Below are 21,019 nucleotides of genomic sequence, written 5' to 3'. Positions count from 1 at the left end.
CTCGGTACATGTCAAATTAAGCATGCCAGGTCTCGGTAGACGGAGAGTGGGAGGTCAGCTGTGCGTGGGAGGCTTTATTAGAAGTGTTTCATAGTTTGTTTTTTGGTTCAATTGTCTTTTCTCCTTTGTGCGTTCCTCTCTGAGCTAATAATTACTCTGTATGTACGATACCACGAGTCTGACATATCGAGGCGGCTAATTATATAACTCTACGACTGCTAGTCATTGTGGTCATTTCTGTGCAGCGTCCTGCACCGTCCTCTTTTAAGCCAGAATGGAGTTTTCAGGCGTTAGAAAACCTCCAGCAAATAAAACAAAAACAAATTAACAAAAAGGAGCAACATGATGTAAACTACAGGGATGTGGAGTCGTCAGGTTGCAGAACTGCATATTGGCTCTGTTCTCTTTCTATTTTGCAGATCAATTTAACGTTACATATTTAACAGGAGCTATTTGTTCCCCTCTGGAGTTTGGGAGGCGAATCTTCCTGGTTGACATGGCTGGCAATGGCACCACAGTAATTGTGAAAAGCCAGAGAAGTGCATATCTCAATGTGTCTGTGAGAGCAAGAGGAAAGGAGAGGAGGAGAGAGAAAATGAAAGGGTGGGGAGGTGCAGGGAGAAGGGAGGGCGACAGCACGAGTGAGTGAGTGAGAGAGAGAGAGAGAGAGAGAGAGAGAGAGAGTGAGACAGAGTAGGAGAACGGTGCAGCCTGCCTCACTCTGCTTCTCTCGCAGCATCCATTCTGGAGCTGAGCGTACCGGGCGTATTGGAGAAGGAAGAGGATCAAAAATTTCAGTGAGAAGGAAGGATATCGAGGAAAATGTCACGTCGGCAGGCATCAGCGGGACCAAGCTCTCACCTCTCTTAGCTTTGGAAGAGGTGTCTGAAAGTTTCCAACCTGGAGGAGAAAACCTCCTTGTGTTGTTGGGGGCGAGTGGCTGAATTTCATTCTTGAAGGCAGAGCGAGAGCTGTGGACACCGGCTGGATTGGCTCGCAGTGGAGAGCTGCTGGTGGGCACCGAAGAGGAACCCACAGTGTCTCACTCAGCACACACGCGCATGTTCCTGTAGAATACATCAGTTTTCCTGTGCTCAGGTCGAATAACGGGGAGAGAGGAAGCCGAGAATAAATTCTCCTGAACCAGGGCAGGCAGGAGGGAAGTGGATTATGCGCAGAATCAACCAAGGACATCACTAAAAGTAAGTTCTGATCAGAAGAGGCTATTGAATTGGGTTCGGAGAGACACTTGGAGGATTTTCCCTTTTTTGTGCGCTGCCGCTGAGCTTTGGGAAGCTTTGTGGACTATAGATTTGTGGACTGCATTTGAAGGTAAGGACACAGACTCCGGAATGTTAATGGCACCCTTCAGGTTTTTTAAAAAAGGGGATATTGTGGAGCTTAATGCTGGGAAGGACAAAATGTGAGATAATTTTATACCAGAGAGAAAGTTAGGATGAATAGAATTGTCATCGATGGCTTTTGGAGGTATGTTGGGTTGTAATTTCTTGTATTTTTGTAGCTCAGCAGAGTGTAAAATGGATCTGTGTGTGCTTGTGGCGTGTGTGTTTGCTGAGAAAGGAGATGCCGGTGTGCAGAGAAAACCCATTCTTTGCTAGATCACCTGGGGTGGCTGCCGGTGGATGGGGCATAATTGTGGCTGTTTGGCTCTGTCTTTGCAACAGCATCTGAGAGTGCAGGAAATGACTTTTGCACAGTCGCCACATTATAGCCCTGATGGTGCGTGTCTCTCCGTGCCTGCTCTATCCCTTTTATCTCCCTCTACAAAGAACTGATTGAGTCTACCGTTACACCTAATGAGACGCTCCCTCAGTCCGGTCCATCGTTGCGTCTGTTAACATTGTTCTTGAGATCTTGTTTAATTTCTTCTTACTTCTGTAATACCATAGCACATCCTGCTTCCTGCCTGTCAGATGGAAATTAAGACCATCTTAGACAGGGTGTAAGCTGCACACTAACAAACAGAAGGATACTGTGTTCTTCTTCAGGAGGAGAGAATATGCTGCCCTCTTGATCAATACCAGACAAGTGCAAGCTGCTGTCCTTTGTAATCCAAGGCTTAAAATATTAATGACTGCATGTGCGTCCTGTTGGTCCCCTGAAATATTTAAAATAATTGAATAATAAATAGCCAGTCTAAGCTGTCAAAGTCCAACTTTGTCTAATAATAATTCTACCTGCTCATGTAACATGCAGAGCAGTGACCATTAAATGTCTTTGCCTCTGGATATAAAAATTTTAAAAGAAGTGTCTTGTCTCTTGCAGTACGACCAGCAGGGGGTAAGTGGAGCCTGATGAGAAGCTGATGACAGCTCCTGCGTATCTGACACTTACTGGCTATAGGAGGCTCAGACCGCCAATATATCACCTGGTTACCAAAAGCCCCCACAGACAAATGTCCTATCGAAATCACATTTAGCATTCGGGAGGCAAAGTGGGCCTCTTGTATGCTGCGTTTGCTGCTGCACTCTGTCCATTTAATGAGCTAAATCATCAGTAGATTTCTTTTCAGGGATATTTTATGTTGTTTTGTATGTCGAAAGGAGCGTGTGAGAGAGTGAGAGGACTTTGCAGGCTGTATCTGGTATCTGCGTAGGCGTGTATTTGTCCAGAGCTCTGAGCTTCATCCCGTTTGATGTTTTATTGAGTGTTAAGCATGGAAGGACTGATGCATTGCCTCTGATATGGGATAGTGCATGGTTAAAGGAAAGCAGACAGACAGACTTTGTTTTCTCTTGTAGTTCTGTATGTCTGACTAAGCAAGGGCACGTCTGCCTATTGCAGTGTTTTGGATGTGATTGATGATTTGGTTCAGTTTTTGCCGCAAGACTTCCTCACTGTATTTATCTGTGTTAGCATTTTAGCAATAAATGTAGTGGCTGGCAACAGCAAAGCCAAGGTCTTTCATTAATCCCATCAGCCGCGATGCTTCACGTTGTGCTTATTTATCGGCGTTGACATGCTCACCTCAGGTGGAAGTCATGTCTCGACGAGTGCGTGCGAGCGAATTCTTGTGCTGCACTCTGAAATTCCATAAATCATTAGTAATCACAATTTGGTGATTTGTTTTGTATCAGCAGTTTATCCAGCAGTCACAGATGGTAAATGAGTCGAAGGAGTTGATTCGTTGGCGAGGCTCCTGCTATGGAGGAGAAGCGATAAAACATTGATTGTGATGGCATTGTTTTCACAAATACAAGACAATGGAAGCACGGAAATATTGAAAACCCTGACACACAATATGTAAACGAAAACAGCATTATTAGATGCAAAACACTGGTAGAAATGCACCAAAACACTCAGTGACATTAGCTTTCCAAAGCATCTGCTTTATTGGGTCATGTCTATTTTCAAACAGGCTTAAATGTCATTCATTCAGAACTCACTCAGTGCTCTTTGTTTCCAATAGTTACAGATTTATCTATGTTTTTTACTGCTATACTTTGGTATTTCTGTCAAGTCCTGAATCACAGTTCCATTACTGATGAAGTTGCTCAGTTCCATTGGGGCCTCTGCCCCTGGGGTGCCTGCGGCTCTCATCTGCTGCATGTAGGAACATTTTGGTTCAAGTTTAGCAAATACAGTATATCCATGTGCACGACTTGTGCATACATCAAGGCCTTTCTTTTACAACAGCCTAATAAATGGGATAAACAGGTAATGGGATTGCACTTTCCATCACTGGTGTTTGGAAATTTTACATGAAGTTAAACAACACCGACAAAACACGAGAGGACCTACCGAGCTGACGTGGAGCAAAGCCACGTGATTCGTGCTTCTTTAATGCTGTTTTTTACATGAAATGCATGATACTTAAATGGGAGTGAGTCCTTCTTAATTTGTGTTGGCTAAGGAAAGGACTGCTATATGTCACCTTTCCTGAAAATGTGATAAATATGACCAAGGCCTCCAGTATACCTAGAGGATGAAGAGTGTATTTGTAGTCTATCCATTCTGAAGAACAGAGAAAAATCAATAATCACAGACATCAAATTTGAGCTTCTTTCTCTTTTCTGCAAAACTTCTAAACAGGATTTTGAAGATGAACATCTCATAACAATAAATTAATAGTGGCTCCACTATTAACAAGATTGCCCATTCATTTCTTCAGTTTGCGAACAAAAAGTGCTTCATTCTCTAAAAATAGCCATTTAGCTACCGCTAGCCACTTTAGCACACATTTGGAGGTGAAAGAGCTTCTGGCCCACACAAAGGTTTGATTTACCCTCAGCTCTTCTGAATCCCCAATGAGACAAAACACAATATCCTCATTCAGCTGGGCTCATTTTAGGATAATGCTAACTCATCGTAGTCTTCTACATCTAAATGAAAAGTTCGAAAAGCATGCCGTGAATCTAAAACAACTGCTTAAAGCTGATGAATTATTTTATTAAAAACATGGCAGCATTTTCCTTAAAGGGTATTGGAGGAAGATATTTTTATATTCAAGATGACTAATCTGCTCATTATGATCTCATTAAATAACATGAACTGAAATACTGGCCAAGTGTTGTGAACATAATATCCTCTCTTGAATAAGTGCATGACTGGATGGTTTGCTGTTCTGCTCTTTTATATAAATTTCTATTTGCATTTGATATAGGCAGCATTATCAGAATTAGCGTGACGTGAATTAAATATACGAAGCAGCTTTTGCAATTACTTTCGTGTGTAAAGTGCTTGTGTGCATGCTTGGGATAGAGATAAGCAAATGGAACAAAGGAAAAGGAGCACAAAGCATTTCTGCCTGCTATTCGTAGTGAATACATTGAGCTAAATGACTGCTGGTAGCAGTGTAGCCCTTCTGGGACACGGGAACCAGGAAGTGACTGTCTGGGGCATGAGAGCCTCAGAGCTTCCACCGACAGTGACCTTGCTGTCTGTGTCACTACAGTGTGACCTTCCTGGCAAGCTGCCGAGGCCAATGAGTGTCGCAGTGTCCTTAGAAACGTCTTCCTGTGTGTGTCGACAGCGGGCATTAGTAGGGGTCAGGGGTGAGGTGGCTGACCAGGAAGAGGGCGGCGAGGATGGTGCACCCACACCAGTGCCACTTCCCTACAAACTAACATGCTCCATCGCTGAGGGTCAAACACTTGCCATCAAGAGATAGTCCTATTTAAAAGTTTAACTCGTTTAAAAAGTAAAAAGGTTGCTTTATTTACGGTTAAAGGCGGAGACTCATTTACTGTAACACTTTCGGTTTCAGCTGAAGCCCTGATTGGAGTCGGTGCTACACATTTCTTCATAAATTATGCAACTCAGTCAGCAATTTAGCCATTTAACATTAGAGCAGCAGAACCTGCTCCTGTGTGATTGTATGGACTGTTAATTTACAGCAGGAGTTCTGCATCAGACTTGGGATATTTACAGTGTCAGCCATTTTAAACTCTGCATAATGTTCAACTCATTGATGGGGCCATTGTTTGACCACATTTATGTATAATTCCAAGAACCTGTGGATAGACATTTTTGAGAATACAGTTTCAGATGAATAACTGTGCTGTGGAAAGGTCTTGTTGCTGTACATTTAATGCTTCAAAGACCTAAAAATGTCCTATGATGTTGTCAACAATAGAGGATGTGTAAGTACACGGATAGTTCAGCCGACTCTGTGGACTCTCCAACAGTACTCCTGTCTCTAATGGTGGACAAGCTCCCGTGACCTCACTTCTGGCAGACCATGAAAGGCTCTCACAAGGACACCAGCTCTGCATTGTTAGTGGCCAATTATGGACTTCTCTCAGCCTACAGCTAATGTGGCCTAAAGTACAATATGCTATAGTTCACTTCTGAGCCAGTGGATTTAACTGACTTATTTGGATCAAGTCCAATCACAGTTCATTTTACATGATATTCTATAAGAATATAAGAAATATCAGCTTGGATATTAAAAAATAAGTAAATAAGAGTCAATTGAATTCATGATTGGATGTAAAAGAAGAAATAGATTTCCAAGTTCACACATAGCTTTTCTTATACTTGAAACTGCTTTTTAAACCGTGGTGCTATTAAAAAGATCCAGTTTGATTCCAAGCATGTTATAGAGCTCAAATACCTGCAGTGGCCTCCTGGTGAACAAATAACCAAAGATAAATGTCTCTCCTCTCTTTGACAATTGGGTGTTTTAGTAATCACTGACAGATATGAGCTGAGCGAGATTAAAAGCTTTGTTAGTCCGCTGATCCTGGACCAGGGGACGTCCTCTCCCCTCCCCACTTATTTCCTTCCTCAAGTCTTCTTGCATGCTTCTACAGTCCAGACGAGATATTTATCATTAAGTAGAAGCTCAATTTTAAAGTTTTTGCAAGGAGCCATGCTGAGTTTTCACTGTTTTTACCTTTCATCTAGATGTATTTTTGTCCATATAAACCAATATTTAGTGATAATGCCGGATATACTGTAGCTGAAACTGAATGTCTGAAGGAAGACACAGATGTACTGTAGTGACAAACCTGGTCAGATTAGTTCATTCTCTGTATCAATTAGGTTCTTAAAAAAAAGCCTTTTTTTCACTCCCATAAGGGCAAGCCAACACTGAAAGGTCTCCAGGAACTGCTGCATCACATATACAGTGGGACCTCTACTTACGAACGTCTCTACATGCAAAATTTTCAGTTAATGCGAACACAAACTTGCTTGTAGCTGCTCTGCCATTGGCTATCACCTAGCATCTTCCTGTAATCCCATTGGCTAGGATGGACGTCAATATGTACATGTTTGTGTGTATCCTAGTGTCGCCTTTGTTTCACTTTTATTTATTGTGAGTGTTCATATGTTTGTCCATTAGATGGCGGTGCTACCACAAGTGTTAACGTTCGTTGCTAGTAATGACGGCTAATGTAAGATTAGCCTGTAATAAAGTTTATTTTGTTCCTGGACAAGCCTTGCACTGAATTCCTACATTTATTGTGCGGTAATCTAATTGTAACATGTATTTGTTACATGTTTTGATGCATTTTTATGATTTATAAAAAAAAAATATGTGCGAATTTTTGTGGGCTTGGGGCGGATTAGGGCATTTACATGGAAAACGTGTCTCTACTTACGTAATTTTCAGGTTACGAACCAACTTCCGGAACCAATTAATTTCGTAAGTAGAGGTCACACTGTAGTCCCATATATTTCACATTCTAACATGCAGGTTATGGGATGTGTGTAAATGAACACATTCATTTACAGAATAGTGTAACGGCAGTTTAACAACATCTTTCTCATGATATGTAGCACACATTCTCTTTTCCCACTGCTTTAAATACTGGAAGAACTCCATTACACATCCCTGCTGAGCCCAGATTTTTCCATTTTTTTAAGGTCATGATGAACCATTGCTGTTGTGAAAATGTACAATTCCCAGGCCTGAATAAGACATGTTCCCTGTAAATTACAAATCAGTGAGCATGTCTTTATCTAAGACCCTTTAACACTTTTCTTTGATGGAGAAATGACCGAAGGAAAACTCCTCAGGTTATGTCAAGCTGTCTAACTCTGAGTCTGATGGTCACAGCTCGGAGCGCTTCCATATAAATATACTGAGGTGGCTATTTTCAACAAGCTGTTAAAACATAAAAAAGCGCCAGCGAGGTTCAAAATTCATGATTTAATACACTCTCACTGGCCACTTTATTAAATACAACCTGCTAGTAAAAGATTGGACCCCTTTTGCATTTAGAACTGCCTTAATTTTTTTTGTGAGATTTTTTTCAACAAGGTCTTGAAAAAATTCCTTAGGGAGTTTGGAGTGCGGTGAACTCATTGAACTCATATGCTACTGGATCAGCAGATGGTCCACCGTGGTCATAATTGGATGGACTTGGCTCAGCAGCAATACTCAGGTAAGCTGCACTGTTTAAATGATGCTCAGTTGGTATGAAGTTGCTCTAAGTGTGCCAAGAAAAGATCCCTCAGACCATTACACCACTGGCAGCAGCCAACCCGACCTTCTGGATGTCACAGGTGAAAATGAGCCTGGTCAGACCAGCAACATTTTTACTACCTTTCTATTGTCCAATTTTGGTGAGCCTGTGTGAGTTGTGGCTTCACGTTCCTCTTCTTGGCTGACAGGAGTGCCACCAATGTGGTCTCCCTCTGCTGTACGCCATCTTCTTCAGGGTCAGAGTCCCTTACTTCCCAAGTCTGATGCTCCATTTAAACAGCAAACTGTCTTGACCACGTCTTCATGCACTGAGTTGCGACCTCGTGATTTGGTGATTAACTATTTGTTTTAATACCCAATAAAGTTCTTGGTGATTGTATGTTCTTTGATGGATTGTAACGGCAGCAGCAGCAAGGTCATAGAGCCAAAACATAAGAACTGGCTTGACTGAACAGGAGGAATAAATCGCATCAACAGGAACCGTCAAATCAAGAAAAATGCAGGCCGGGAGATTTCACAGGACGGGTAGCAGGTTTAGTATTTCCTCAAGAGGAGAACTACAGTATGTGATGGACGAATACAATGAGGAAAAGAGTGCCTAGCAACAGATGTGCAATCCTCTATAGGCAGAAAGGTGAAAAAAAACTATTTGCTGAGGTCAGGCACCGAATCTGTGGTTTAATCAACATGGAATTAAATCTGTAAGGAGCTCTCTGGTTCTGGAATGAGTGGCTCCGAATGAATCTTTGCAAATTGTGCTACTGTTTACTGACAAAACACTGCAAGATTGGTTAAAATCATATGTATTTATTCAGTATCAGACATAAGTGGTTCATAAATGGCTATTAGCTGGAAGATGTAAATACTTTATTGAAAAAATCTACTTCTAAACTACTACTTTGCATCGTTTTATTAGTGTTTCATGCTTGTCTCATGTCATAAAATGACTTAAGTGTACCCTAAAGGCATCTCATAAACAGCCAGCACAACCCATTTACACACATACACATGTATAAACCTTTAAACATGCAGAAATCTGAATAATTCAGCCACTATGGACATACTAAAATGCATTCTTTACTAATGCACTCAAGAAAAAGTAATGGGATTATTGTACATGGTTGCATCAGGAAGCCTGCTCAACATCTTTATGTTACTTAAGAGAGGCAGTGTCCCCTTATTTTTCATTGTTAATGACCTAGAAGCCTTAACAGAGATATTTTTAATGCTTTGCTTATGTGTGTGAAACCATATTGCATGAGATCATTTTAGAGGCAGCTTGCACAGTTGATTACGTCAATACTTATTTGCCCTGGAGGATGCAAAATAAATGATATTGAGAGGTTGAGACAGGTCTAAAGGAGTTAATTGTGTCTGATGACACTGCACCCCGTGCATGGTCAGAGTAAGGAGTGCATTAGCCTTTACAATTATTGCTCAGCTAGGAAATGGGCACATTCTCCCCACGCTGTTTTGGCTACGTTCATCGCTCTTCCAAGTTGTCCGATGTGGCCCCGCTTTCCTCTTTTCTGGCACATCACCCGTCTAATCCCATTACTGTTTGTGACTCACTACTTTCAACTGTTGGGGAGGAATAAAAAAAAAAGTGCATAAATAATTTATTCCTTGGGTGTATCCGCCCCCAGATCAATGGTGGATACAAAGACCATCTACAAAGACAGCAGGCTCAAGGCCATATTTGATCATTCTACTGAGCACAAGCGCTGCTCCCTTTTCCTGTCAGCCCACTGAGACTCAGTTATTTCCAAGTGTTTGTAAGCTATTGTTAAAAGAGTATGAAGTGAATATTTAAAATTAGATGAGCCTTGAAAAGAAATAACCCCCCCCTCCTTCAAAAAAAAAGACACGCAAATAGCAGTTATTGAACTCATGAGCAGAGAAGGCAAGATAATCTATACAAGCGCATCTTTTTAACAGTAACATGAATAAATATCACAATGGCAAATAAAATGAAAAACAAACCAAAGCAGTTCTTGCTGGGTATGATGAGCTTTTCCCCCACAGTCCAAGGACATGCATTTGGTGTAATGGGAGTATGTCCTCAACAACATAAGCGTCGACTTTGTTCTATTTGACAAAATTTAAAATAAAAGGTCTGTGGAAGTGAATAAGAACACAATATTTCCAATGAGGATAACCAGGCAATAAAAATGACAGAACACATTAATAAAATAAAATTAGAGAAATTTTCCTCTGATAGTACTTCCGAGGCTGCTTCTGCTATAACCCAGATGGCCTGGTTCACAGCAAGAAATTTTCCACATTTTGGGTATTTTTCTTTCTCCACTTTATTTCCTACAATTGACAATTTTCACTCCACCAGCAAGACTTCCTGAAACACCCCAGTGGCACAGCACGACCACTCCAGCTGTGCCGAGGATAATGAGTGATTGTGTGCAGGGGAAGGTACCAGAGGTATACACTTGAAAGGATCAAAACCAGAACAAAAGTTCCAGTTAGGCCCCATCAGACGATCAGGTCAGATTGTATCGTTTTTGATTTAGGCCCGAACTTGACAGTACAGGTACTTACATAAATTACAAAAGGGTCATAGATTAGGGTTCTTTATAGTGTAACACGACATCAGAGTCTGCTAAGATGACTGTGGATCAACGCCTCCAAATAGAATGGCACTGTATGAATCAGGCTGTGGAAACTTCATACTGGAAAACATCTTACAAACTTTACTTTTATCTGAGAAGAGGATTTGGGGCCACTGAGCAGCCCCGACCGAGATGAGCCATGCCACCTCAGGCGTTGTTTCTGGGTCAGGAGTGACTGGACAGTGACAGCTTCACTTGCAGCTCATTTTATCTGGAGTGGCTCTTGATGCAGTGTCTTCAAACTCGACCCAATACGTGTGAAGCTCCTCTAAGTTTTTGAATTGGTTTCGTAGTTCAGTCAACCACAAATGCTGCATGTCTTTTTTTTTGTCCTTGTTCTACACCATTCACCTTTCAGTTCACCCGAAAATCTGTCTTTTGGATTCCTGATTAAATTGCCCCTGGTTTTTCGTCTTTGAACCGACACCTCACGCCACACCGCCATGAGGGCGTCTCTTCCGGTACTGGCGGATTTGAGCCCGTGACAATAGTGCTGTCTGATTAACACAGAGTGATGAAGTCAACCTTTCAGCATGCTGAATTGGCAGTCACATAATCCACATTCACCACACACTGCACAAGTGGATGGCTGTATTTTAATCCCTCTAAACTGGGGAGTGTTGACTAAATGCTATTACGAGGTGATGAATTGATTTGCCACCTGCTCAGGAAAACAGGAGCGGCATTCGCAGCTTGCATCCTAGAAACACTTTTGGGAAGAAATCCTTGGTCCAAGCTCCATGATTTTTTTTGAGTGCCTAAAAAGTGGGCTTTACGAGCTTCCTCCTCTGTCTTTGCAAAGCGTTCGGAATAACATCTTGTTGACACAGAACCCTGGCAACCTTGTCAGTACTACTGTGATGAAAGAGGAGGGAGTGAATTTTCATTAGATTTTAAGTAGGTCACTGTCTGTGTGGGAGGAAGATACAGTTGATTATACGCCTGCTGGCAAAATGCACACCTGGAGGATCAAGGCTTGTCCAGAGTTGAGAACAAACTTCCCCTTCTCCTATCTATAGGATATTAAACTAGGCCAGTGCTATTATTTGATGTTTTCTGGACAACGTCGACAATGTAACGAAAGAGAAGCCTCACCACCTCGTTGAGGAGTTGTTCAGAGGAGTCATAGAAACCTCACTGTCGCCATTGCTGGGTTTTAAAATAATGGTGGGTTTGACATTTGTGAATGAGTTCCTCTCATTACACAACCTGGTACGTCATCATCTGGCCATTCAGTGGTCTGCAGTCACATTTTTGAAGCACTGGGTACTAATAGAAGACTTTACAGGGTGATAGCATTAAGATGAGTAGAGGCGAATAAAGCTCGCTTCCTGTTAACCTGACCTGGATCAGTGGGAATCGCTTCAACATCAGTCTGATGTTCTGTAGATTATGTAGATCAATTGGTTCTACAGCGTTAAAGCACTAATTTTTACCACTGATTGGAATTCCTGCATGTGTACACAGCACATGCATTATGTGCATTTAAAAAAAAAAAAAATAATGCTGGTTCTGATTAAGATGGCTAAAATATTGCACAGCCTGCTCACTGATGGAGGGCTGATGTTTTCTTCTCGTCACTGGTGTTTGTTTTAAGCTCTTTTATATAATATTACTGGCATTGTTGGCGGTACTGCAGAACAAACACTTTAAAGTTGACGTTTTTGGTTTCTTTTTTCTTTATTTTTGTCAGTTCAAATTTGTATGTCGTCACTTTCAAAACCTCCATTATCTCTCTGTGAAACAAAGGTTTTTTCTGTAGCCTTTGTTTGTAAAAGTTCTTACCTGTCACTGTCAGCCAAAAACACAAACACTAATTTGTTCTAAAAACTTGGAAAAGAACAAAGAGCACATTTGTTGAAGAGTGGATTAGCACACGCAAACAGCCTAGACTGCCTGTTCCGCAATGTGTTCAACTTTTATCCTGTGTTAATTCCTCAAATACCCTCCATGGTTATCACGTTGTTTGTACGGAACATTGACTTGGCATTTCTAAAGATGACACAGATTGCAAATCTTTGACAAAACCATTTGTTGAACCTGAATTTTTTACACCTTCCAACTCATTGAGCTGCCCGAAAGCTCCAATAAATGGGAGCTGTTTGATGTTTAATAGGTTTGTGAGAGGATCTAACCTGCTGAGGAAATGACTCCTGTCACTTGTTTTGAAGTGGGTCTGAAACTCTGCCCTTCCGGATGAAAGCGGAATGACCCAGACTTAACTCCCATTCTCACCCTCTTGGCTCTTTCAGCAATAGGCCATGTCAGATCTTCATTTTGGCTCATATGATGCAAATGCAGATGCCTTTATGTTCAGTCCTCATGTAAAGGGTGACTGTGGGAGGAAGAGGGACAACTGCAAAATCTACAAGATAAGAGACTGAGGATTGAGCAGGAGCTCATTTTTAATATTTGGTTTGAACATCACTATTTTAGAAGCAATACAATCATATTTACAAAGATCACCCTTCTACCAACTCAGTCCTGGTTTCATTGACATGCTATAGTAGATATTAAAATCAATGCACGAGCAACTCCGAGCCCTTTTCTTAGACCTTTATTCAGCGGACAATTCTCTGCAAAAGTCCAAATAGCTTTTATATAATGATAAAAGGAATCATCACTCACTCAGCAAAGTATTAAATATTCAACCATGGAGATAATATTTTCTATTATAACTCGACAAAGGATGAGATGCTCTCGGCATTTGTTCTTGCAGCTGCTATTGCAACTTGAATGATCTTTAAAAACCCCAACCAAACATTTTGCCCCTGATTTTTCTAGATTGCTATTTGAAATTTCAGTGTTTAGTAATTTTGTTGTATGATTTGATTTCACAAACTCAAATCCAGTGTCGACTGCCTGGGGTGAAACATCATACTGAGGATGGAGTAAATGAAAGGTTTTTTTTATCAATATATGAAATATTTCAGTCATTTCAGAAACAATCACTAAAGCGAAAAAGGCTGTGGGCTCTGATGTGTGCCTGGTTTCCTCAAGAAGTTCTCTGTGTCCTCATCAGCGAGGCCGTCCACATCATGCCGTGGATTGGGACAGCACAGCAGAGGCTGTACTTCTCAAACTTAAACTGCCATCAGCACTTTTCTGCAACTTTTCTGGAGCTCTGAATCCATTCTCACCCGTCTCACGCCGTGGTGCGGTAACAGAGTGCAGGCTGACCGTAAATGACTGCAGAGCGTAATCAAGACACACAGTGCATTATGGCATCCCATCTCGGCATGATTACGAGGATATCCACCGGCAGAGAGCCCTAAGAGGAGCTTGCAGCATTATCGAAGATGCCCCCCCAACCCCCAATACGGTGGATCCTGTTATAGCTGTGGTAGAGATGTTTGAAATGGTGGACCTCTCACCTCAATGGCTGGTCTCTCTTTTGCTGCATATAAGTCTTAAAATTCAAATCCTTCCAATGTTTTAGATTGCTTGTTAAATATACATAATTAGACCGGGTTAATATTCCTGCAGACCTCCTCATATGACATATTTAAGTTGTTCTGTACCACATACAGGCCTTTGCTTCATATAATTACATGCAAAGAGTTCCCTTTTTTTTCTCTCGAGGCAATGATTTATTGCTCTATCACAGCTGTCAGAGCTGAATAACACTTAATGGTTTGGTATTATAATACAGGCTAGTTGCCACTGAGCCACACAATTGGTTAAACAGACTCCAGTCAGATGTTGCCAGTGTTGGGCCAGACAGCTGTTTCTGCCTGACAAACCACCATGTTAATAAGCAGAAAAAATGCAGATGAGGATCACTACATCCTAATAATTATTCATTTCAAACATAGTGTTGTGGAGTAGAGCAAGAATGCATAGTAATGCGATGTTTACGGGGGCATGCGTCCGCCACTCGGTTGCTGTATATAATACCAACACACATGAACACATCATCACACGGTTTTCTAGTTTAGTGAGTCCATAAGTTTCTCTATAGCTGAGAAGTTTTTTTTTATGATACATAAAGGAGTCAAATGACACAGTAGATTCAGAATTTGTGCCATTATTTTGAAAGGGTGTTTTGTAAAGGTGATATAGTGTAACAGGAAATAAAATAAGAGCAATAAGGGTTAAAAGTTCAGCATGTCCTTCTCACCTCCTGGTACAGTATTATCCAAGCATGATTAATTTAAAGGCACATACTTTGAAAGAAATTGCATTAAAATAGCTCTCACACAGGATTAGTCAACCAAAAGCTGCACGTGCACAAATATGCGGAGGTCTCACCAACACAATTCTCCGGCAAAGAGAAGATAAGCCACTGAGCAAATGCATAACAAATCGGAAAATTTGCTTTGATGCGAGATCCAGTTCACACGTTCGCCAAATCCTAAGCTATAGAATTTACCCAGATACCGCCTAAATAAATGAGCTGATTAATATTTAAATGTCTTTCTAACATTTTCACCCTTTTCAGCAAAGATCAGCTGACGGAGTTTATTCACCCATGACAGCAGAAGCGGTCGAGTAATGTTAGCTAAGCGCTATAGGTGAGCGCAGAAATCCTTATTGTGCATGTGTGATGCTTTATCTTCATGAGAAGCATACATTAGCTTATATAATGTGACATAAATTCAAAGCCTACGTTATTAAAGGACAATCTCATTGTGATTTAGTCTGTAGATCAGTTTCTGGCGCCATATGTGTCGATTATTTGTAAGCCGAGTGCAGCAATTCTGCTTCCTGTCTAACAATTAAACCACATTCAGTTTTCTCCTGCTACAAATTCACAATTATCCGCTTACTTTCTCTCCATAATCGAGAAAATAAAAACCTAAAAACAAAACACAATCGTAGCTACTGCTGAAAATAAAGAGCTGCACCAGCGTTTACCAAAAAGCTACTGGATTCTGATCAGCTGGAATATTGGACAGCGTCCGATTGTGTAAGAGCCCAGCCAGCGTCACGTGACTTCCCAAACGCTGACCATGTCTAAAGGTGCCTGTTGTACATTCAGTCATGCACCTGAGTTAGTACATGTCAAGAGCACAGAAATAACACAGCCTGTCTAATTAGCTGTGCAACAGAGCAACAGCTCAGTAAATGCCTCCTGTTAGATTGGACGGCAGTTACGGCCAGAAGCCCAACGGTTCATTAAGAATGAGCGATTATCGGTCTGAGCAGCTGGCACTCATTGAACCTTTATTGGAGAGTAATTGTTGCGGGAATAAAAAAGAAAAATCCCTGCCCGGTATAACATACGACGGTACACACGCATGTGTGATGGCTCAATGGTCACTTACAAAACAAACTAATCCAATGTATTGGAAAAGTGCAAAATTTGGGTTTTCGGGGCTGTTCCATGCAGCCATCTCATCCCCCCTTTTTTTCTTCCAGTTGCTGTATTTCATAGTGAATCTAAAATCCAATATGTTTTGTACCAGTGGAAACCACAGATGTGAGTGTGTTATTGGGAAGTGTGTGTAATCAGCAGTGGACTTTACAACCTTTAGAGGGAGAGTGTGGACTCTGAATTGGAGACAGACAGGCTGGAGCACCCCCTGACTCTGAAGAATGAGCTATTGTGATGGATGGATGGATGGATGGATGGATGGATGGATGATGATGGATGGATGGATGGATGGATGGATGGATGGATGGATGGATGGATGATGGATGGATGGATGGATGGATGGATGGATGGATGGATGATGGATGGATGGATGGATGGATGGATGGATGGATGGATGATGGATGGATGGATGGATGGATGGATGATAAGGTTGCAGATCTATGAGCTTTTCCTCTCTGCTTTGACGTTCCCGGCATGGAACATAGATTTGAACCCAAAGTGTCATTTTCATTTGAATGCCCTGTAAAGAGCGGAGGGTTACGTGTTAACATGGCTCAATATAAATCCCTTTAGAAATTGACATGCTTGTCATCATTTTTGCGCGTGTGTGATGTCAGCACTATCGCCAACACATCGAGTCATCACTCCATCCTCAAATAGAAGTGTTAATCGGGTTGGAAGAGTGGGCGGGGTGGTGTGTCGGGGAGGTGGTGTGGCAGAGGTGACAGAAGGCTTCCTGTCAAACTCTTGGCAGTGATTGCGCCGCTTGGCTGCCGGCAGAGTTTACCTCCAGGCTACTTCTCTGTACTAGGGCAGTTTTGTCTTCCATAAATAACAAGGGGCAGACGGAGGCAAAGACAATGAACGAGTGAGGACAATGTAACAGGGAGGCAGCGGCCTGAATAAGAAACAGACATTCGGTTGTCCTGAAGACAAAACGAGCGCAATGGTGATTTGTTGTTTGGAACAAAGGCAGACTGGGGATGAATGGTTGCGTGACATTGGGAGAACAAAATAAAGAAAACACTGCAGCACGCAGATAAGGTTCTGCTTATAAAGGTATGTAGAAAAGACAAGATTCTTCTGCTCACCCTGGAAAAAGGCAGGTTTCGGCAGACTTGCATGCACCTGTCTCACCTCTTTGTTGAAGTATCGTCCAGGACTGTGTAACAAATGTGAATTGCAAATACCAAATGTCCGATTGTATCTTATAAGACCACTAATGGCCACTAACGACAGCACTCAGTAAGCAGCACAGTATGTATAACTGTAAAGGAGCTGGATGACCGATAACATGACTAACATGTGGGGGGGTCACTCACTGCACTGGGGCAATTGGGGCAATATGCAATCGACATTCATCTAGCAGCCCAGCACATTAAAGTTTTCACACTTACTCAATCAAATTTAATAAAACTATGACCCTTACAGGGAGTCAAGCTGCAAACACACGTTTTTGTTTTGGCGTCACTGCCCCAAACTGCATCTTTAAGATCAATCAGACCATGATGGGACCCCCTGTGACAACACAGAGGATCAATATTAGAGGAGAAACAAGCTTCTGGGTGCCCATCTACCCTTCAGCTTTGCTGCTCTTTGTGCCCCCTCCATCTGCAGCGATAGGCACAAATTGCTCTGTTAGCTGAGTACAGATGCTACAACCTCCTGTCTCTGCAGACACTGAAGACCTTTGTTTGAACCCCAGTCTGACATTTAGATTCTGATGCTGACCAGGTTTTCATATTTTAACAGACTTAATTTTTCTCCCTTAGAGCTATGGACTGGTTGGAATGTGAGAGGCTCCATTTTGACACTGATCCATTTACAAAAAACAAACAACGCTTGGATGGCATAAATGTGAACAGGAAAGGGGGGGGTATAACATGCTTCATTTATTCAAATGTGTACACAGTGCATTAATGTACACATGCATATCGATGCAGCCACCAAACAGCCAATCCATGAACTTTGCTTTTTGTTTGGGTCAGTGAGCAAACTTGTTCCAGCGAATGCGTGCACACTGTGCACACAGGATGCTGTTTGCTATTACTGAAGGCCTTTATTAAAATGTTTGCACTCTGCAGAATGAATCATCAGCTCAAGTCTACAACAGATGACGGGCGAAAATGAGATGTGATCTCAGTTTTAGGAGAGTTCCGGGGAAGGCCATGTCATGTGTACATTTGGTGAGTGATGAGGGTGGATTAGTCTCCTCACATATGTTTACTTAGCCTTATTAAGCAGAATGTCCAATTTAAATGTCCCTACTCATAAAGACCTGTGCTGTCGGTCATTACTGCATCTCGGGAAAAGTGGTCGGGCCAAATGGCCCCTATGTGGGTCTTCTACCTAGACAGAAAAATGCTGGGACTTCTAGTGTTAAGAGAAACACAGTAAAATTCCTTTTCCAATCTGTCTAATGGACGTGGGTTTAAACACTGAACATGCTTCACGTGTATGAATTTGTTGTTATTCTGTTACCGTCTTTTAATTGCTGTTCCTTTTATTGAGTTTTTACCCTCCAGTGGTTCAATCTTCCTTTCTTCTTTCTCAGTGTTTGCTAATGCCTTTAAATTCATTTTGCAGTAAAGTCAGGCTTTGAATTCTCAAATCTCTGCATAAACACCAGGGAGAGAGATAATTAGAAGACCGTCCTATGAATGCAGCCATTCCACATGTTCATTAAACGTAGCCCTGGAAGGATTGTTTGCAGGAGTCGTGTCCGAGCTCTGTTTACTCCAGCCAGCTGAACTGCAGTCACTCGTTGTCCTGAGGGAATGTTGGAGGTTGAGCAGCTAAAGTCTGGTCTCATCTTGTCAGGGCGTTGGCAAAGTGCACACAAGATATGAAGCAAACACATCTGTTATGCATCATTGATTACATCGATTTGAGCAGAGCTGTCGCCAGTCGAAGGTGCACAATAGTGAATTGTTGTACTGTGGAGATTTACAGACATTTATGTAGCAGAGAAGCACTTTGATGCTGGGAAACACATAGTTTATATTTATGCATTTTCCAACAGATTTAGTGGTCACGCCAATAATTCATTTCAGGAAGAAAATCTTTGACCAACTGTTGCAGGCTGTTTCATAATTGGCAATGAAATCCGATTTCAAATTCCTTAACTCTTACAACCGTCTCTGAAAAAACTTTCTCAGCAGGCCAGGAAGAGGACAAAAATGCATAATTCTTGTTTCCACAAATAATCTATTGTGTGCCATGCCCTAACCTACCATATTTCATGCTCTAAAAGCAATTACATGTGTATGAAATTGTTTCTAAAAAGGCAATCCAGGACGGCTATAGTCCAATTATTTGAATGTGTTATAGAACGCAGTCAGTTTCAGTGCTAAAATGCCTTTATAAATACTATTGGGTGCCTCTGTTACAGACAAAAAGTAGACTTGTGTTAGCGTTCAACCATTTAAGTTAAGTACCAATGTGTAATCAAGTGTAATCAACCAATGGAAAGCTCAGGGGTTTGCGGCTCACTCGTGATTCCACTTGTTCAATTAGATGAATTTCCTTCACCAGTATTGTGGAAGTTAAAAGTGACACCTCACAGCAAGAAGAGGGTGTCTGATTCCCGGTCAGGGCCTTGCTTACGTGGAGTTTGCATGAGTTGGTAAATATTCGTCTGTAAATATTCCCTCAGTCACTCCAGCATCCTCCCACAGTCCACAGACATTCACATTAGGCTAAGTGGTTTTACTAAATTGCCAGCAGATGTAAACGATTGTTCCTCTATCCTGTAATTTCGCTCTGCGACGGCCGTGCTTCCGTTTACGCAGGATAAGTGGTGCTAGATAATGGGCGGTTAACACAGTTAAGTGACACAAGAAGTTGGCATTGATACCAGTAAAGGTAGAAACACATTTTCGTTATCCGTCAGCGCTCTTGACTGCTTCCTTTGCTTCAGCCAAGTTAAAAACAACCAGACTTAGCAATGGAGGATTTTTGAAAAACAGCACCCTGTGTTTACTGAGAGGCTTTTTCTTCTGTCATCACTTCATTTCAAACTAATCTGCTCACTCAGTTAACTGAAGCCCCCAATGATGTCTGCAGTTAGTGGTTCTTGTGCCTCTAATGGCGCCTAACTGCTTTAGCTTCAGCAGCACCAGAGGCTCCATCACACTGCCGACTAATGTGAACACGCAACCATGCGTGCAGGTTACACTACTGCGTGTGTACGTGTTCGCATCCACGTGTTCGCTCATGCGTGTTACAGCTGAGCATTCCAGTGCAAGGTTTGGTAATTGTGTTTTTTGGAAGATGGTTTCCATCCAAAACCGACGCCCAAATATCTCCCAAACCCAAATGGGAATCCTTTGCGGTGTTATTCCCAGCGTGATTCTGATGAGGCTTGCGGCTGAGCTGCAGCATGTTGGCGCTGGAGCGATGTGAGGGCATCAGACTTTCAATTAGCTCGGTGGCTGAATGACTGTCTTTGGCAACGGCAGCCAATGAATACAAGAGACCAACTTTAACAACCTTCACAGGAAGCATGAGAAAAAGAACAGGAGAGGTAATCATTGAATGTATAGTTAATAAATGTGGAATTGCTTAACGATTGTTGCCACTAATTAAACTTTCGCCGACCAGGTTCTGCATTAATACATGATTCTACCTCGCGCAGCCATTTTTCAAAGTGGTTTCTGCGCGTAAAGAAGAAATATGACTGGAACCTTGCAGCTTTTTCAGCTGACTGCAGTGCTGCATTTACTATATTTTATCAGGCAGAAAGGACACTGGGTGGGAAATTCAACTTTTTTCAAGGTTCAAGGTTCAGGGTACTTTCATCATCCCCGAGTGACAATTTGTTGTACAGCCAGCAGAAAAACCTGGGAAAACAGCCAGGACACTCTCATTTTTCCCTCTTGAGTTTATGTTTCAGCTTTCCCCTGTGAACCTAATTCCCTCCAAAAATGTCCAGAAGAATTATTGCGGGTGCCACATCTCAGAGCCCATTGTTCTTGAAATTACTGATGGGTGAACAAAGTGTGTCTTTCCACATAGTGCGTGACTTTTCTGTTGCAATGAGCTTAATCTTTCACTTAAATTAGTACAATAATAAAGAGGTAAACCAGTGCTCTCAGGACCTCTCTGTAAATGAGGCTGCCCTGCTTGTGTGTTTTTTTCCCCGAGGTCAGCACTGGTCCATGTTCACCGGGTTCTGTGTAGTGA

At 41.9% G+C, this 21,019-nt stretch overlaps 1 protein-coding gene across 10 annotated transcripts in view; it reads left to right on the top strand.

Annotated features, from left to right (window-relative positions):
• Positions 1–21,019, top strand: part of lingo2 (leucine rich repeat and Ig domain containing 2) — a 166,946-nt gene that overhangs the window by 31,621 nt on the left and 114,306 nt on the right. For 3 of the 10 annotated variants that reach the window (XM_057043215.1, XM_057043214.1, XM_057043208.1), the window contains exon 1: positions 690–1,202. The exons of 1 other annotated variant lie outside the window; for it this stretch is intronic. The gene's annotated coding sequence lies outside the window, so the exon portion shown is untranslated. Of the gene's footprint in view, positions 1–682; positions 1,333–21,019 lie in introns of those variants that run through there. 6 more of the 10 variants (XM_057043211.1, XM_057043207.1, XM_057043209.1 and 3 more) reach the window with 4 other exon arrangements.

This window comes from Takifugu flavidus, chromosome 9 (assembly GCF_003711565.1).
Source record: "Takifugu flavidus isolate HTHZ2018 chromosome 9, ASM371156v2, whole genome shotgun sequence".
NCBI lineage: Eukaryota > Metazoa > Chordata > Actinopteri > Tetraodontiformes > Tetraodontidae > Takifugu > Takifugu flavidus.
This window is presented reverse-complemented; position numbering and strand designations above follow the sequence as displayed.